At 35.5% G+C, this 8,241-nt stretch overlaps 1 pseudogene; it reads left to right on the top strand.

The window, feature by feature from the left end:
- Positions 1-4,107: 4,107 nt before the first annotated feature.
- Positions 4,108-6,515, top strand: LOC124086869 (NTF2-related export protein 2-like; annotated as a pseudogene).
- The last annotated feature ends 1,726 nt before the right edge of the window (positions 6,516-8,241 follow it).

The raw sequence follows: 8,241 nt of genomic DNA, 5'->3' as shown, positions 1-8,241 counted from the left end.
ACCTCTCTGGCTGGAGCTTCTGGGTTGGCTCTGGCAAAGGCTGTGCTGCTGGGGTTTTTTTCCCTTATTTTATTATATTCTACTTCCTGTGCCCCCAATGTGCTTTAAATGTCCAGTTTTAGGTTTCAGTAAAGTACCCTCTCTTTTTAAAACAATTAGTTATTGATAGAACATTATTTTTATTTATTTATACATGGTACTGAGAATTGAACCCAGTGCCTCACACATGCTAGGCAAGCACTCTACCACTGAGCCATAATCCCAGCAACCCCCGCTTTCAGACCTTTTCTGTGTCCTGGTTTTACAGCCCAAATTCTACAGAAACTAATGATTTTCTACTCAAGGAAACTGAGTGAAGAAATAGAATTGTTTTAGTAATAATGGCCTGGTTCTCCTGGTGAAGTGCTTTGTATTAAGATAAACAAAAAACTTACCACCAAATATACCAAAATACACCTCTTATTAAAGTGAATTACTGGTGTTTCTATACCTAGAATACCATGTATGTTCTATTAACTGAATGTTTACATTTTAGGAAGGAAAACACATTGTTTATTTTAAAAATTGAATGTTTGTAATTTGTTGTTCCTAAGATTTTTATACTACAATAAAAGTTGTCCTTCTGTCATAATTTTACAATTACTAAATGAATATAAAAAAGTATAAAATTAGGGGGAAGAATAGACTTTACCAATCAAATGATGCCTTGATTTTTTTCTAAGTGAGAAAATTATTTTATTTTTAACCTTAAACACAGGAAATGTTTGTTAGAATACTTGGAAGATTCATGTTATGATGTATATTAGGTTGCCCCATCTTAAGTATGAAGCAGATTTGATATCTTCTTTAAAGTTGTGGTTGCACTTTTAAAAAGATATTACATTATTTCATGCCTTTAAAAATGTTTAAAATACGACTTACATACAGAACATTGCAAATGGCTAAAAACAAAATAATGTGAAAATATTATTATCTAAAAGAATTCTTGATGTCACAAGTGTTAGACATTGATGATGTGCCTTTGATTTAATTTGGGATACTTTTAGAAGGATACTTTGTGTTTGTAATAATCTTTGAAGATCTTGGAAATCAATTCTGCTTAATTCACTATTTTCTATGACAGCAAAAAAAGAATCAATAAATGGGATGAATTCAAATTTAAAAGCTTCCTCTCAGCAAAGAAAACAATCAATAATGTAAAGAGAGAGCCTACAGAATGGGAGAAAATCTTCACCACATGCACATCAGATAGAGCACTAATCTCTAGGATATATGAAGAACTCAAAAAACTTAATACCAAAAAAATAAACAAACAAACAAATAACCCAATCAATAAATGGGCTAAGGAACTGAACAGACACTTCACAGAAGAAGAAATACAATCTATCAACAAATATATGAAAAGCGTTCAACATCTGTAGCAATTAGATAAATGCAAATCAAAACTACCCTAAGAGTTCATCTCATTCCACTCAGAAAGGATACAGGCAACAGTAAATGTTGGTGAGGATGCGGAGGGAAAGGTACACTCAAACATTTCTGGTGGGACTGCAAATTGGTGCAACCATTCTGGTAAGTAGTATAGAGATTTCTGAGAAAACTTGGAATGGAACCATCATTTGACCCAGCTATCCCACTCCTCAGTCTATATCCAAAGTACTTAAAATCTGCATACTATAGTAATGCAGCCACATCAATATTTATGGCAGCTCAATTCATAATAGGTAAACTGTGGAACCAACCTAGATGACTTTCAATAGATGAATGGATAAAGAAACTGTGCTATATATACACAATAAAATATTATCCATCCTTAAAGAAAAGTGAAATTGTGGCATTTGCAGATAAATAGATGGAGTTGGAGATTATCATGCTAAGCAAAGTAAGCCAAACCGAGAAAACCAAAGGCTAAATGTTTTCTCTGATATGTGGCTGATCCATAATGGGGGGGATAATGGAGGAACTTTGGATTGGGCAGAGGGGACTGAGGGAGAGGAGGGGGTATGGGGGTGGGAAAGATGGTAGAATGAGACGGACATTATTATCCTATGTATGTGTATGATTGCATGAATGGTGTACAATGAGTCGAAATGCATTCTACTGTCATGTATAACTAGTTAGAATAAATAAAAATATATATGCAAATAATATATGCAAAAATTATTTATCTATATAAATATAAAATAATATATGTGAAAAATAACATATGCAAATAAAAAATCATATATGGATATGGGTAGATAAATAGATAGAGCCATAGGCAATCTCTTAGGTATCCCATTATGGTTTTAATGTGAATTTCTCTAACAATAAGTAATGCTGGATATTTTTTCATATGCTTATTTGCCATTTGATTATCCTTTTATATATATATATATATATATATATATATATATATATATATATATATATATATTTTAGTTATACACAACACCTTTATTTTGTTTATTTATTTATATGTGGTGCTGAGGCTTGAACCCAGGGCCTCACATGTGCTAGATGAGCGCTCTACTGCTAAGGCACAACCCCAGCCCTTGATTATCTTTTTCAGTGAAATACTTGTTTATGTGTTTTGTTAATTTTTAATTACATTATTTCCTGATTGTTGAGTTTTCCAGTCTTTGTATATTTTGTAAATAAGTATGTGTATTGCAAATGTTAAAAAAGAAGAGGTTCCAGACTACTGATTTAACCCCAATTATGAATTAAAACACTGTCCACAAGTCATAGAAGATATATGGATATATGTTCAACTTAATTTTAATTTTATATTTTCTTGACAGTAATTGTATGTATTTATGGGGTAAAATGTAATGCTTTTCTATGTATACATTTGAGATGATTAAATCAAATTAATTAACATTACCTCATATATTTTTTTTTCATTTTTGTAGTATGAATCTTTAAAATTGACTCCCTAGCAATTCCAAAAGAAAAAAGAATGTATTAGAAACAAAGCAAGCTGAGTGTGGTGGCTCACATCTGCAATCTCAGATACTTGGGAGGCTGAAGCAGGAGGATGGCAAGTTCAAAGCTGGCCTCAGCAAAAAGGAGGAGGAGGAGGACAAAGAGAAGGAGAAGAAGAAAGAAACACACAAAACTCTCCACCTCATGATTCTTTCATCATTTATCTCTCCTCAGGTAACCTCTGTCCTGCAGTTATCATGCATCATTTTTGCACATATTTGTGTGCTTTTGTTGCATATGAATATAAACAATATATTAGAGTGTAGGTCAGTAATACAGTGCTTGCCTAGCATAAGGGAGATCCTGTGTTTGATCCCCAGCACCACAAAAAATTGGGAGAAAAAAAATCACAGTAAATACTAGCAAACTGAAATCAGCAATGTAATATACCACATCAATGAAATAAAGAAAAATACACATGATCATCCCAATTGATGCACAAAAGATATTTGACAAAGTTCATCACCCTTTCTTGATAAAAACACTTAATAAACTAGGTATAGAAAGAGAAATCACAGCTCTTGTGAACTGCTGGTAGAATGTAAATTGGTATAGCCACTCTGTTTTTGGAAGTTCCTGAAAATATTAAACATGGAGTTATCATATAAAATATTCCTATTCCTAGGTATATATCAAAGAAAAATTAAAAAATGTGTCCAGTGAATTGAAAGTCTGAGGCAGGAGGATGGCAAGTTTGAGGCCAGCCTCAGCAACTTAGTGAGGCTCTAAGTAACTTAGAACGACCCTGTCTCAAAATAAAAAATAAAAAGGAATGGGGATGTAGCTCAGTAGTAGAGTGCCCCTGGGTTCAATCCCCAGTACCAAAATAAATATATACACACAAAACGATTACACAAATGTTCATAGTAACATTATTCATAACAACCTGAAACAATAAATGTCCATCAATTGATGAATGGATAAAAGAAAACATAGAATACCCAAATACATGTAAGATTACACTAGTGCTATGACTCTAAACCATGTATAGCCAGAGGAATGAGAAGTTGTGCTCCATTTGTGCACAATGTGTCAGAATGCATTCTACTGTCATGTATAACTAATGATAATAAATTTTTAAATTTAAAAAAAAAATTAAAAATAACTTAGAAGTAAAAAGGAAGAAAAGTCTAACACATGATGTTCATGTGGATGAACTTTGAAACATTATGCTAAGGGAAAGAAGCCAGACATAACTGTCCATATATTATATGATTCCACTTGTATGAATCATTCAGGAAAACCCATAAAATCAGAAAGTGGATTAGTAGTTGTGGGAAGCCATTCTCGCACGTGATTGGACACCTCCCTGATTGGGTGTGAGGCGTTCTGGCCAACCTGTGTCAGAACTAATCCCCACCCTTTCTAGGTGCGAGAGCCCATCCCTGTGGGGGTGTGACTGACCATTGACCCTGAGACCAATCACTGACCCTGACCTTGGAATGCTGTCCCCCTCGACCTTTATTGGATGGAATTTTCCCCTGAATTTCTTGTTCCCCAATAAAAGGCCACTCCCTGATATGCTCTCTCTCTCTCCTGCTAGTCCTGAGTAAGCCTCGCTACCCCACTGGGTGGCTCAGGGCAGGAGCCAGAGGGAGGGCTGTCTCAGACCTGGTCAAAGAAAAAGGTAAATTGAGTTTGTGTGTTTATTTTGATCTCACTATTTAATTTCTATGCTACGAACCTCTTGTATGAAGCTGCATGCTAGTCGCACGGTGGAAGTAGTTGCCATGAACTGGGTGACAGGGTAAGAAGAAATGACTGGTAGTGGCTACTGGGTTTCATTATGGGCTAATAAAATTTCTAAACTTGGAGGGAGGTAGGGAAGATGAAAGAGAGAGAGAGAGAATGAACTTAGGTGATCTGCGGAGATTCCCCTTGAGTACTGAAATGAGTACTGAGCAGGAAACCAGCTGAGGCAGGAGAAGGGCATGTGAAAGGGTCAGAAGTTGCAGCCAAGCACTCACACATGGCCACAAGGAGAAACTGCTGCCACCAGTCAGAACAGAAAAATCTCAAAATTCTCAGGACAGCATGTAGAATAGTAAGAAGGGCCTTGATTCATGGGGGTAAAAAACTAAATGTTAGTTTGCTCCAGCCAAACAAACTTAAAAGCAAGACTAGAAAGGATAGGACTATTTCTAAGTAATTTAATGTATCTCAGAACAAAGTTCATTCAAGAAATAATCTCCATATTTCACCTAAGGGGCTTTCTTCTATATATGGTGATCTTTGGCAATTTGTTAAAAGTAGGCCCAAATCTTCACCATATTGGACTTGGATCTGACTTCCCTAACTAGACCCCTAAAGTGCAAGAAGTAAAACCAAGAATCAATAAAATGGGATGGATTCAAATTAAAAAGCTTCTTCTTAGCAAAGGAAACAATAATATGAGGAGAGAGCCTGCAGATTCGGAGAAAATCTTTACCACTTGCATAAAATATTAATCTCTAGGGTATATAAAGAACTCAAAAAACTTAACATCAAAAAAAAAACACAAATAACCCAATCAATAAATGAGCTAAGGAATTGAACAGACACGTCACAGAAGAAGAAATGCAATCAATCAACAAATATATGAAAAAGTGTTCAAAATCTCTAGTAATTAGAGAAATGCAAATCAAAACCACTCTAAGATTTCATCTCACTCCAGTCAGAATGGCAATCATCAAGAATACAGGCAACAATAAATGTTGGTGATGATGTGGGGAAAAAAGGTTCACTTATACATTGCTGGTGGGACTGCAAATTGGGGCAACCACTATGGAAAGCAGTATGGAGATTCCTTGGAAAGCTGGGAATGGAACCACATTTGACCCAGCTATCCCACTCCTCAGTCTATACCCAAAGGACTTAAAATCAGCCTACTACAGGAACACAGCCACATCAATGTTTATGGCAGCACAATTCACAATAGCTAAACTGTGGAACCAACCTAGATGTCCTTCAGTAGATGAATGGATAAAAAAAAATGTGGACTTCCAGGAAAGAATGGGCAGGTAGAAAAATTGTGTGCATTTGGCGAATTTCACTGCTTTCCTAAATATTTCCTGCAGCCCAGTGAGGCAGAAACGTGCAGACATAGTGATGCTGCCACTGTCGGATCATACTTATTTGAGCTCCCCTAGGACCATGTTGGATCTGACTTATGTAGATCAGGCATGTAGAGCTACTGAGGAATTTGTCAATATTTACTATGAGACAATAGACAAAAGAAGAAGGGCACTTACCAGGCTATATTTGGACAAGGCCACTTTAATATGGGATGGAAATGTTGTTACAGGGATAGATGCCCTAAGTAATTTTTTGAGATGTTGCCTTCTAGTGAGTTCCAGGTCAATATGGTAGATTGCCACCAAGTCCATGAGCAAGCTACCTAGTCCCAGACTACAGTTCTTGTTGGGACCACTGGAACTGTGAAGTTTGATGAAAACAAACAACATTACTTCAACCAGAACTTTCTGCTGACTGCTCAATCCACTCCTTATAGCACCATGTAGAAGATTGCTAATGATTGCTTCCATTTTCAAAATTGGGCTAGGAGTTAAAGGGGCAAAAGTCAATTCTTTTTTCTGCTAGTTCCTGAAGCAGAAGTCTATGTGAATTAATTCATTTAATTAGAAAAAAAAAGCATTGTAAACCCAGTTTGTGCTGAAACTAAGTTTCCTCAATATATTTTTTTTTATTCCTATCATCACTTTTCTAGCAGCTGCCAGTTTGGATTGTTGCCCTTCAGAGCTTTAATGCTAGTTTTTTACATGCCTTATAGACATTCCAGTAATGACATTCTTAAAGTAATGTTAAACATATGATCTTGCTACTAACATACTCACTGTGAACCCAGTCTATCACAAAAATGGAATCCTTTTGTAATACTATCTGTGGGCTATCAGCACAATATAACTCTCTGTGAGTAAGTAGAATTTGTTGTTGCTGTTATTGTTGTTAATAGGTTAAACTTTTAGTAAATCACATGCCTATTTTCAGTTAACACTGGTAATGCAGTTGCAATATATAATACAGTTTACCAGTTCATAACTACTATAACATCTAAGAATTGTATGTAGAATATTTAATAGACTTTTTCATGTTAAGTTTTCTTATTTTAGGGCTGGGGATGTGGCTCAAGCGGTAGCGTGCTCGCCTGGCATGCGTGTGGCCGGGGTTCGATACTCAGCACCACATACAAACAAAGATGTTGTGTACGCCGAAAACTAAAAAATAAATATTAAAAAAATTCTCTCTCTCTTTCTCTTTAAAAAAAAGTTTTCTTATTTTGCATTGTTACTTTATAAGTTAATTAATAACTAAATAGGTAAAAAATGTTTTAAATTGACACTTGATTATTGGGTGCATTTGGTGGATTAAAATTTCTTAAAAACATATATCTTTGCAGCTCCAAGTCTAGAAATTTTGGTAATGAGTGCTATAGGAACTAATAGCTTTAGTGGGAGAATGGGTAGTGAGAAATACAGAAATATCCAAGGTTGAAACCAAAAGTGAGGGGGGTGACCAAATGGTAAAATTTTTGTACTTGTTTACTACCTCCTAAAAATTAATTCACTACTACCTCCTATTTTTAGGATTTAAATCACTAAGTTAAAATGTATCCTTGTGGGCTGGGGATATGGCTCAAACGGTAACGTAGTCGCCTGGCATGCACAGGGCACTGGGTTCGATCCTCAGCACCATATAAAAATAAAATAAAGATGTTGTGTCCACAGAAAACTGAAAAATAAATATTAAAAAAACTCTCTCTCTCTCTCTCTCTCTCTCTCTCTCTCTCTCTCTCTCTCTCTAAAAAAAAATGTATCCTTGCCAAATGTCATGAGTGTCACATTTGTTCTAAGAATGTTTTTTTAGAGCTGGGGCTGGGGCTCAGCAGTAGCGTGCTTGCCTAGAACGTGCAGGGCTCTGGGTTCGATCCTTAGCACCACGTAAAAATAAATAAAAAATAAAGGTATTGTGTCCAACTATAACTAAAAAAAAATTTTTAAAGAATGATTTTTTAAGGTCTTTATACTTCATCTTATAGTTTCACCATCATATATCTGTTCATTCAAGAACTTATGGGGGTAAAATATCAGCAATAAGCCTAACCTGTAACAGGGTCTAAAAGGAAAGTTGGAAACAAAGTGATTGCTATCTCTTTGTGACACCCTTAACTTCTAAGTCTTCCAGTGAATTTAAGGCCAAAAATTCCTATGTATCACCCTCCCCAAAATGAGTGATTCTTCACCCCGATGTTTTGTGGTGTCAACTGTATTATCTATC

Source organism: Marmota monax, unplaced genomic scaffold, assembly GCF_021218885.2.
Source record: "Marmota monax isolate L192 unplaced genomic scaffold, Marmota_monax_Labrador192_F-V1.1 WCK01_AAM20220418_F8-fsc00261, whole genome shotgun sequence".
In the NCBI taxonomy this organism is placed as follows: Eukaryota; Metazoa; Chordata; class Mammalia; order Rodentia; family Sciuridae; genus Marmota; species Marmota monax.
The sequence above is the reverse complement of the archived record's forward strand: the minus strand, read 5'-3'. Positions and strand labels throughout refer to the sequence as shown.